Source organism: Syngnathoides biaculeatus, chromosome 14 (genome assembly GCF_019802595.1).
Source record: "Syngnathoides biaculeatus isolate LvHL_M chromosome 14, ASM1980259v1, whole genome shotgun sequence".
NCBI classification, from domain to species: Eukaryota; Metazoa; Chordata; class Actinopteri; order Syngnathiformes; family Syngnathidae; genus Syngnathoides; species Syngnathoides biaculeatus.
In genome coordinates, this window is record NC_084653.1 from 16,242,501 (window position 1) to 16,254,426 (window position 11,926).

The window sequence follows — 11,926 nt, forward strand, 5'->3', positions numbered from 1 at the left end:
GGAACTAAGGCACTAGCTCCTGATAACTATTTCTGAAGTTTTTTTTTTTTTTTTTTTTTTTTACCAGAAAACCCAGATACAAGCGGCCCTCCCAAACCTACCAAAATACAATAAGTCCTGTATTAACAGCGACCTAAACTAAAACTATACCGCGATAAAACAGACAACATAACAGATACCAAATGAATGAGACCGCCGGGACTCAACAATGTCACGGAATATCAACTGAATCGGACACCCCCTACCTAACCAATACTTTCTCCTTCTACCAAGGTTCCACTGTATAAAGAATACAGAAAATCACAATCACAACACCCAGTAAAAACTAGACTTTACACTGACCTGATCGACTTGATTGGTATCAGATGACAATTCACATTATATACTTATCGGCCCTAATGTCATAATTTGCCAATCTAATCAATGACACGATTAATCGGCTCCGCATTTATTTCACGTAGCCATCGTGTACCGATTCAAATGCTACTGTAGTTTATTTTTAGCCTTGTTGGGTGTCTAGTGATGTAATTCTGTAACGATCTGATGGCCAATAGTTTTATTTGAATCTTGTGGGTGAAAAATATGCAGTGCCTCAGACAGACAACACGTAATGCCTGGATCAGAGTACAAGACAAAATTGCACTATGTCAGAATACTTCAATAAAATCTTGTATTCCGATACCACCAGATCCTGTCTTTTACGAACAATGGGGTTTTATCTTGTCAAATCAAACGCCGGCGTATTTTCATATTACCATGGTGAGGACAGCAACAACAGATCAGGCAACTAGACAGTGTGTGTGTGTGGGAGGGGGGTGAGGCAGGGTTATGAGGTGGTTATCGATGGAGGATGTTCATTCACAGCGCGCAAGCAGGCAACAAAACACTCCGTGGCCTTGGAAGCTAGTGCTAGCGCAAACGATTGTATGTAAACATCCCATTGTTCAGTTCAATCATGGTCTAAACTCTCGGTATGTGTGAAGTAACCGCATTACAAAAAAGCAATTTATTTACACTTAGTTAGCACCTATTATTTCTGCCACGTTGTAATGTTTATGTATACAGCTTTTTGTAACTCCCCCCCATGAAAATCCTCTTGAGGGATTTGTTTTCAAGAAGAAGCAGGAAGTGATGTAAAGGACAGAAGCGCCCCCAAGTGGACTAATTTGTTTCCATTAGTTTTACCTCTGGGAAGGTAGCTCGTTGTTCCTTCGTGTTAGCCAAAATGCTGACTCGTTGCATTGCTGGACATTGCTTGAACACTCGGCAGAATTGATTTACCCTTCATAAGTTTGCAAGAGACACAGTTCGTCTTGAAAAATGGATTTCACGGGTGCAGAGGACGAGGGCTTCTTGGGTTCCAAATGACAGGTAGGTGTGTATACAGCTACGAAAAAAAAATAATAGTTTGGGGCGGACCACGTAATCGGTCTCTCATAACGTAACAAAAGATCCGCGTACTAAATGCGTCAATGTGCATGTCGGTCGGCATCGGGCTGCTGCGTCGCTTCACCAGCGAAGGCTGGGCTTCGGGTTCGCGGACAGCGGCGGCTCTGAAGAACGCAACTGACAATGCGTCACTCAGCCGCGTGCGACGACAATGCAGTAAAGCTCCCCGGCTCGACAGTGTTGTTCATCGCGTACTTCGGCCGCGATGAACAACCCCCTAAAGCAGCACGGCTCCACACGGTGATAAACAACCGGCCGGCTGCGATGAGCCGTGATGGCTCATCTCCTTCGCGGAAGTGGATCGGACGGGGAGGTGGTTTGGCTGTGATGCATATCATCTGAATATGGCTCGAAACAATAGTGTAATATTGGGCCGGTAACTTCTCTCAGTTGTATTGTGTTCTCGTTTTCGACAAGAGCTTCCGTGTCAGAACCGACGTGCTCGTCTCCCAAAGTAGGGTTCACCGCATGTTTTCATCGCGAATGTTCGGGTGACGTCACGGACAGTTTTGCAACTTTGCGCAAGGATGAGGCGCTCTCCGCTCACATTTATTTTTTTCATATAGACATTGAAGTGAATAATGTTATATGTATTTTTCATTACAATATCTATTTTAGAATGCTTTTATCGGGATGACACTTGACCTTTAAACTTCAGTCGCCAATCTTCGAATGCCTCTAGAGGTCATTAATGTTTTACCTTTTTCTCTAAATGCCAGAGAATACTTTTGAAAATAGACAATTATCCAGCGAACATCGTTCCATCTTGTGATCAGATCCATGATCGGTTACGGTTTTTTGTATTAAACTCACTGATCGGTATTCAGTCATTAGTCCCAAAAATCATGAACGTGTAAAGCCTAGTGAGATCATGAATCAGATTTACAGAACTTGATCGCATACGGTCTCGTGTGTCTCCCTTCATATCGCAGAAAGCTGTGGCGCTGGGACAGTCATGTGACATCACTGTGAGTTGGTCACCTACCCCAGAGCCACAGCTCAAGTTAAATGTTGCCACATTTTCTAATTTAGCTGGTGTGGTTTTAATGGATGTGCCCTGCGACTGACTAGCTACCAGTTCAGTGTGTAGTCTACCTATTGCTTGAAATCAGTTGGGATATGCCGCAGCACTGCCACGACCCCTTGTAAGGATTAGCTCCTTGGAGAATGGATAGATGGGTGGTTTTGATGGACTTAAATGTTGCATTTTAATTAAAATGGATTCATTGTGCTTGTGAGAAGTACTCAAAGAGGGAACGGCCAAAACACTTGTTCGTAACCTAAATGACTTTGTCTCAAGCATAGTGATAATGCTCAAGGTTTGTATAAGTGAGTTAGTTCTATTGAACCAATGGTTCACAAAATCGCTTAAGAACAAATTCACAGACGGTGCACTTTTGCAATTTAATAAACGATTATCAAAAACATTACGCAATTATGACAATATCACTTTGCCTCTCACTGTCCCCCCACCCCCCCCCAAAAAAAAAGAAAAAAGCTGCAAAACCAGGATGATTAACATGCACTTCAACAGCAATTGTGCCACTTCTTGCAGTTGTAGATTTCCCAAATATATTTCTGTATTCTGTATCTTGAGTTGACTTTGGAGGGTTTAAGAGCACCAGGGTTTTATCATAGCAAAGGGATCCTGTTCCAGGGGCCTCTCATCTGCGCAAGGGAAAAATTGTACAAATGGCTTGATAAAAATACACTGGTTAAAAATAAACCCAGCTCCGCCGTGCACTGCACCTGCAAAGCTACGTGTAAATCTCCTGGCCACTAATAAACGTTTTCATGTGGTTTTAGGGACATATTGACTATTTTAAAATTGCTTAACCTGCTAAGTATATCTAACCAAAAGCATGTCGTGCAGTCCGCTGGGAAAACATGGTTAATTCCACTAATTTGATCCACTGTTTGAGCCAATCTTTTCACAGGTCACTGGATTTTGTGTGTCAAGCACTTCAATAGCACTAAGCAAGGACGAACTGAGAGCTTTCAACAATAGCATCTGTTTTTCTCACAAACGGTTTCTGGATTCTGTTAGCTGGAATGTAATGGTCGCATCATTTAGTTGTTAATTAATGAATAGAAAAGGAATTTCGGCCTGGATATTCCAAATGGATATTTTCCACATCCTTATCTAATTTATTGGAATCTCGGGAAAGCAATTGCTCATATCTGTTAAGTTCAGCTGACCACTGGGGTTTGGCTTTTTTACCAGATGGATTTTCAGACAATGAAAACTCTATGGAAGACAGAAGTCCCCCCTGAGAATGTTCTAAAAAATAATACGTGTGCTAATGCAAACCTGACCGACCTGATGCAATTCTCATCTTTCATGAAATTGATGAAAACTGCAGGTGCTACAGTATATTTGACCTCCAACTGAGCTATTCACCTCATTAGTAAATAGCCAGGTCACAGGAGTAGATTACAAAAGCTACAAAAATGTGCTGCTATTATGCAAAAGAGCCTCATACAAAATGATCAAAAATATCTCAATTTCTCTTTATTACTTCTTGCAATAAATGATGGAATTGATCTCAATATACAATAGATGTGGGACACATTCATCAGGACATGCTGTTTGTTCAGCTTCAGAACATTTAATACCATTAATTCTCCAAGAGGCTTGTCTTTGGAATGGGTTCTGGCACTCCGGGCATGGAAATTATATTTTTACACTGGACTAACTTAGCTAATTGGGAACCCAACTGAGATTTCTACTGCAGATATTTTGCAGTAGAGATTACAGGATAGCTGTTCCAAATAATGGTATATATAAAAAAAAAAAAAAAATCTTTTACCTTAAACAGATTGGTAAGATTCCAGCCACGACACTAGTACAGTTTTGTCCAGAAGAATATGCAATTGGTATGGGACATCCCTTGTGATCATTTTATTGTTCTGGACTCTTTTCAAGGGGGATTGTCACTCAATAGCCAGTCGCAACACATAGCAATATTCATAATAATAACTTGGGTTTGTGTACAGTCGCGACTTTTAAGAGAACAAAATACCCTAGCACTAGCTGGCTAACTGTTGCAGTCGTGTTCTATTTGGTGCTAGCTCCTTATGGTGTGGCAATGACTTGTCAGTCCACATAGAGGCGCTCCTCAGTTTACAGTGGTCCGGTTGCCTCCCTACTTCCTGTTATTCATTTGATTGTTTTATATTTATGGGCTAGAAATGTTGAATCCCTAGCTTGCAGGTGCATTTTTGTACTCTTTCGGTAAAACCCAAAGATATCACAGGTTGGCGCAAAGGACCTGACTAATAGGAAAGTAGCAATTAGTATTAAGGAAGTATGATGAAATGATACATAACCGTTCAACATTTTTGCATGTCAGGGAGGAAGTATGTTTAGCCATGGTTGATAGCAAAGATATTTAAGGCTCCAATTGTTATTTAATTATAATTTTAAATGAAATTGTGATTTTTGCTCCCATGATTAATTGAGCCTGGTCGTATGCAATTTTTTTGTACTGAATATGCGGGCAATGCTGTGTATGACAAGTCCTTCAATTCCAGCAGTGCCACAATTTAACCAACCGCCAGTGGGTAAAGGTATCTTTAAAGCTTGATTCATGGCCGGTACCGTGCTTCGTGGCCAACTTCAAAATAAAACCTTAAAATAGTATTGATTTCCAATGTAATTATAAATGAAGCTTTTATCTTGAAGTTGACTCTCTCAGGACATTGACAGGGAGGTGGCATCTCATAGTAAGACATTAGCAATCGTTGTAGCGGCTCCCTTTAACTTCTCAGCTGGCCTGATGGCTGTAAAAAAAACAAACAAACAAAACTTCAGTTGATAGCGAGAGAAATTACAAAAGCATTCACTGCATTTTCTTCCTTTAAGTTGGAATTCATGACTGTACTTTGTACTTGCATAGTTATTCAGTTAGCCCTTGGTAAAGTAGAATTTTTTTGCATAATTTTTATTTTTTTATTCAGCATTTACTCTGATTGAAAGATTCATTTTGCGATGAAAACTGTTTCATACTATTTGTTGAAAACTAGTGCTATTACAATAATGTTTTTTTTTCTCCAACATTAAAAATAATTGTGACTAACAACTGTGATTATAATGTTGATCAAAATTATTGTGGATATTATTTTGGCCATAGTCGCAACTATACAAAGAGTCTTTGACACGTGTAGAATTTTGTAATAATAACATAGTAATAACTCACTATTACTGTTTCTATAGGGATAGGGATGTTCAGTACCTCTTCTTCTCTTAACAAGAATACGTCTCCATCCTCTATGGCTTGGTGCCGGCTGACATGTTGCAGCACAAGGTTGTACTACAGTGAAGGTGCGCTAAAGGCCCACTAAATTTCAACTTGCCCTTTAAAAAAAAAAAAAAAAAAAAAAAAAAAAGAGTGCTGCAAAAGTGGTGTATTTATAAACAATGTAATAACGTGTATTTATTTCACACATCTAGATGGATGATGCACGACCAGTCTAACATTTCCATACAGTACATTTTGCCTATCATGTGTGGCCGCCGGCGAATGCAAATAATTTCCAGCACGCAAACACGACATGACAAAGCAGCACCACAAGTTCACCTTTGGAGGACAGACACACTCGGAGCCTCCGGGGACTGTTTCCTCTACATGCGCTGGATGCCAGGTGACCCCTCCCACACTGTAAATCAGGAAGCTCGTGTCAAGCCAGGTGCTTTGTTTAGCTCTCACAAACACAGAACACCCTTAGAGAGTGGACGGCCTCTTTCCACTGTCCACCAGTGTGCACAGACAAAGCTCCCCTCGCCTGTGACAGCTCCCGTTTAAGCGCTTTGTGTGCCCAAATTAACACGGCCCTTCATAATGTATGAGAGGAAATATCACCTCAAAAGGATGTAGAAACTGAATCCGCAGCTCGAGGATGGAATTTTAACATTGATACAAAAGTACATTGCTCTTTTATGTAATATGATAACTTGAGCCCGAAGATATTGAATAATTTTTTTTAACCTGGGTTGCAACACAAAAGTGCAACCTAAATGTCGTTGATGGACAGTAAAAAAAACGATTGTTGCCAGCTACTTTGTTAACTCATTCATTGTGACGGATGTTTCAATTTATCAGCCAGAATCCAAAACTTTGCTGCAACCGACATATATATTTGTCAAGTAGGCGTAGAAGAGGGTCATGCCCAGCTTGTCAGTGAATTTCAAATTCCAACATTTTCACAGGCACTTTTGCAGTCCAAGGGCACATTTCGCTGCTCCGAGGGGCCTTTTTACTGCACACAGGGACAAATAAGTTAAAAAGGTCCACAATGGGTAAAAAGAGAAACCCTCCCCGCCCCGCCGGCTATGTCTGTCTCGGTCTGTGGGTCTTGATAAATCAATCAAAATGCGCTAAAACAGGCGGCACTGTGTCACAGCTGGTAAAGGGTTGGCCTCACAGTTCTGAAGACCAGGGTTCATTCCTGGCCCCGCCTGTGTGGAGTTTGCATGTTCTCCCCGTGCCTGCGTGGGTTGTCTCTGGGCACTCCGGTTTCCTCCCAAATCCCAAAAACATGCACCATTAATTGGACACTCTAAATTGCCCCTAGGTGTGATTGTGAGTGCGGCTGTTTGTCTCTATGTGCCCTGTGATTGGCTGGCAACCAGTTCAGGGTGTACCCCGCCTCCTGCCCGTTGACAGCTGGGATAGGCTCCAGCACTTCCCGCAACTCTTGTGAGGATAAGCGGCAAAAAGAAAATGTATGGATGGATGCTCTAAAACCTGTTGGCAATATGGGACACTTCTTTGAAAACAAGTGACGGGCAATGAGTTATATTTATTGTTTACAAGCCTTCAGGAATTTGGAATAAAGGATGTGGTGATAAACTAGAGACCATTGTACCTAAAATATTTATGGGAGCTAATGGAATATGAGAATCATCGCATATAGATTTATGAGTGAAGCTTTTGCTTACGGGTAAGAGTGCATGATGGCTAGCATAAAACATTAGTAATGGCAATTCAAGCAATGTTTCTTTTCAGTTACTGCGCTGTGAATTAGATTGCACTGACACAGATTGCAAATGCCACCGTTTAGGAAGAGATCCGCCACGCAATAGTGATCACCAGGGCTTTGGGAGCGACGCTGCCAAGACCGCTGTCTGGAGCACAATTCCTCGCTGTTTTTGGGACACGCACAATAAACACTGGGTATGAAATTTCCAGAGGGTGGTGGGGGGTGATATGTGATGGATTGCTCAGCATTCCCACTGCATAGTCAGCTCGTGTATTGAGTAGAGGTCATGTGAAGTTGTCACAGGGAGGTCCCCCAGACCCATTTAAAATCCCTGCCAGCTGGAAGCTTTGAACGCTTCTAAATCCCATATGTGTCTGTGTAATTCTGATGTGCATAAACCAGACAAATAGTAAAGACTTACCTGATCAATATGTTTTTAAATCAGAATGGTTACAATTAGAAAGCAAGCGTATTTATTGACAAATGAGAACTAATTCATACTCGGGTCATGACAACCACCAAACACAGCACAGGAACTCCTTCTGGAAAATTTTACTACTTCAATCTATCCACCCGTCAGGTAAACTCACAGCATTATTTGTACATCCCTGCAAGTAACGACCAAAGTTTAAAGGATGAAAAGGCTCTTCCATCATCTCTTTCATGGTATATTCTCAAAATGATCATCAAACGTTAGCGCCATACTGTCTGGACAAGCTTCACACTTTCCATCCATTCCCTCTGTCTCGGATACATGCCTCGGATTAGGGATCATGTGAGAAAACTCTGTAGTAGGAGTTTCCCAAAGTGTAAATCGTGGAATTTGTCACAATTTTTTTCTAAAATATAAACAACCTCTTGTTTTATTTAACAAACGCATTAGTTTAAAAATGGTGCAAAGCTCAACTTCTTCCCAAGACATTTATTGGCAGACTCAACGTTTCGGTACAACAGCGCTCGTTTATTTTGTCAAGCATGCCATAAATTTAACCCAAAACATTGCACAAGAAAATTGTATGGCAAAATTGAACAATAATAACTTCAAGTTATCATTATGTCCAGGCTGCATACAGAATACGCCAGATGTACGCTGATTTGGCGAAAGGGGACTTTTATGCACTTTCTACTTTCACTCTTCTCTTATGCCATCCATTTACCCGTCTGGTTGTTTTCTTTTTGAGATGGTATGAATGAATACTCAATAATGTGAAATTACACATCACCAAAACAATCTTCAGGGTTACTTCGAAATAAACACCCAAATTGACTCTGTGACAATCATCATCAACATCATCACCACGCCCTCCTCTCGGACTTCAACATAATCAGCATCACTCAACATGGATTCGCTCCACACTTGGCAGCCCACAAACTTCCAGCGTGTCCAAATCTGCAGCTTATGTAACGGCGCAGATGATTTAGCAAACCGTGACCGTGGCTTACATCAAAGCCTGGTGAGTGCCGTCACTGTTTGACATTCTGCTTCAAACGGCCCCGCATTCCTGCACCAAAAATCCATTAATAATGTGTGCATGTGCGGTCTGCTACACTGTAGGGATGAAACGGTTTAACGATAACCCGCAACGGCATATCAAATCGTTATTACTGTAGAGTGAACTCTGACTATTTGCGGCTCGCTATTTACAAATTCACCTATTTTTGTTTCTGGGGAACCTATCCTCTGCTATATTAATATGCTCTTTTGTAACGGGAACTTCACAAACGAGGATAATGTGCCAGACTTGTTCTTTATAGGTGCACTTGGATATATTTAGCATGCTAGAATGTTTAGATTGTTCTTAATGTTATTAATAAACACCACAGCCATTTTCTTCCTCCGAGCAGTGTGGGCTGGCACAACCATGGTCCTCCCCCTTTTGCCACAAATTTGAAATAAATATCAGGCTATATAGGTATATACAGAACGCACGGTATGAAATAACATACAATATGTCTGAATTAATATTTATTGCTACAGTTGTGTACCGTTATGTGTTATTTTGACAGGAAACATTAACTGGCAGTGGCGTTAAACAGTTGAAGCCTATTTTTCTGAAGAATGGCTCATCTGTAAAATGTTGAGCTCATAACTCAAAGCACAAAATCAACTGGTATGCCCAAAACCTGCAGATCACTCATATCTCAAGGCACCACTGTGATTATAAGCTGTTTTATTTTTTTTAATGCATTTAATCATGTACAGCACATTGCTTTGCCTTGCATATGAAATTGAAACTGTAGAACAAATTAGCTTTGTTTTGTTTGGTGGGTCATGAAAAAAAATGATATCCAACCACCAAGCTCTGGTGCTTTTTTGAGAAGTAGACCAAAACTGCAATATGCAACCTTGTGTACTAGCTTGTCACGCGCTTATCAGTAAAGACAACCTTCCTGTGTTCTTGTCACCGGTAGGAGATGAGATCGATGTTAATGTGCATGCATAAAAATTCATTTGGTTGTCATTTATCTTTTTTTAAACTTGTACTTTAGCTGGTTAATTACTTTTACTCCATTACATTTGATCCATGAAATGTATATTTTTATTTCCCCTAACCAACTTAGTTATTATAAAAAAAAAGTTTCACATATTGCCTGAATTGCAATAGACTGAGTGGAAGAATCGTGCTGCATACCTCTACCCATACCCGATGTGGGCTCAGGATAATTCCAGAGGGAGTTCATTAAAAATATGTCTGCACCAGCCATATAACAGGACTATAATAAATATATGATAAAAATAACATTAAATGTGTCACGAGCATGGGACGTGGGGTTGGACCCAAATGCAGGACTCCAAGGCAGTGACATGATGTTCCAGGGTAGCAGAGGTCATACACAGGTCAGCAGTCCAAAAAGTCAAAATCACAAAAACATGTTGCAAAAAGGTAAAGTAAAAAAGAAAATGGTGAAACCTGGTCGGATAACTACAAGGCAAAACCTTAGAATATGAACAAAACAAGACTGGAACGCTGGGACACGGTAACGAAGGCAATACACCAACAAGACGCTCGCACAATGCAGTCTCAAACAACAATTTGGCCACTAACAAGACAACACTCAAGCCTTAAATGGATGGCATTATTAGCGACAATGAGGCACAGGTGACGACTGCACAGGCCTGGCCATGCCACCAACAAAAATAAATCAACATTATCAAAATTCTAACAGCACCTTCTATTTTACTTTTTCATCCATAGGTACATGAAATATCAGAAAATGTATTTCACAACTTAAGTACACCAAATACTCCAAGACCTTTATTCACCACAAGCAACCCAAAAAAATGTTATGCTTGCAAGATCGAAACAAAACATTCCACAATGTGCCTGACTTTAATCAGTTATTTTCGGGACGAAACCTATATTGTTAAAAAATTACTGTCATAAACAAATAAATAAATAAATAATGTATCCGTTTTGTGTCTGTCTTGGCAGAAAACGTGCAGAATATAAATATATATAAAAAATATTCATGTCCTTTAGCTTGCGTTTGACTTGCATTATACAAGACTGTCTGTAAAACCTAACGTGGTCTAATAATGTGATGTGAGTTTTACGTGATGTTTGGGAGGAGTCGTTTGATCATTACTCGTATCGTATAGATTACGGCGACCGTGCAGCGCGCCAATAAAGCAATTTATTGCATAATCTACTTTGCAGACCCCCGAAGCAACAGCTCGCGGGCTCCAGTTTGAAAACCACTACATTGACGTGCCTCCTCCAAAATAAATGCAGTGTAGTGAGGCTGCAATTAAGCGCGAGCTCAAAAGTGTGCACGAGTAACACCGTAACACAAAATACCCAGCAAGTGGAATATTTCCCAGCCAACCGGCGCGAGGTCGAGACGAGACACCGATGCAAGCGAGATGCAGCGCATAGCGAGCGTAAACCCAGATGTGCGTTCTGAACGCGTCCGTGTTATCATTAGACGTTGACGCGGTCGCTAATGGATCGAGGCAGGGCGGGCTGGTGGCAGACATCTACGCGTTACGCACCAAACACGCACTGCTGAACAAACTGCGACCGCGCATTCATTCCGCTTCGCATCACCGGCGATGCTGCTGCCGCTGCGTGAAAAAAAAAAGAAAAAAAAAAAACACACACGCCATTCACTCCTGTGCAGTCTTACCGGGAAGGGTTCCGTCCAAAGTGGGAATGGGATCGGGTTGTAAAACCGGTGTCGCGAACAGACAAAATGCACGCATATGAGTGCTGCGAAGTCCGATTAACTGCCGCTGCTGCCGCTGTCAGGTTGGCGTTGGGAAGCAGCCCACCGCTTCCTGTGACGTCACAGCGAGTTTGCGGCTGCCGCGTGCATGCGCGCTAGCCAGTTGCGTGAACGTGCACTAGACCGTAGGTTGTGCTCATTCATAAAATAACTTCCGCGATGCTTTGAATGTGGATTGAAATGTTGATTGCTTTCTCAAATGAAGTTTATTTGTATATTTGTGTGGTGAAGCAAGCATCGGGTTACAGTGACTCATAATTAATTTTTG

General features: G+C 41.2%; 1 protein-coding gene across 4 annotated transcripts in view; it reads right to left on the reverse strand.

Annotated features, from left to right (window-relative positions):
- Positions 1-11,751, reverse strand: part of calcrla (calcitonin receptor-like a) — a 29,312-nt gene extending 17,561 nt beyond the window's left edge. Inside the window, exons 1-4 of one of the 4 annotated variants that reach the window (XM_061841784.1) lie at positions 11,560-11,749; positions 6,030-6,108; positions 5,685-5,806; positions 5,207-5,232 (exon numbers count right to left, since the gene is read on the reverse strand). The gene's annotated coding sequence lies outside the window, so the exon portion shown is untranslated. Of the gene's footprint in view, positions 1-5,206; positions 5,233-5,684; positions 5,807-6,029; positions 6,109-11,559 lie in introns of all 4 variants that reach the window. The other 3 variants (XM_061841785.1, XM_061841786.1, XM_061841787.1) reach the window with 3 other exon arrangements.
- Between the last annotated feature and the right edge of the window lie 175 nt (positions 11,752-11,926).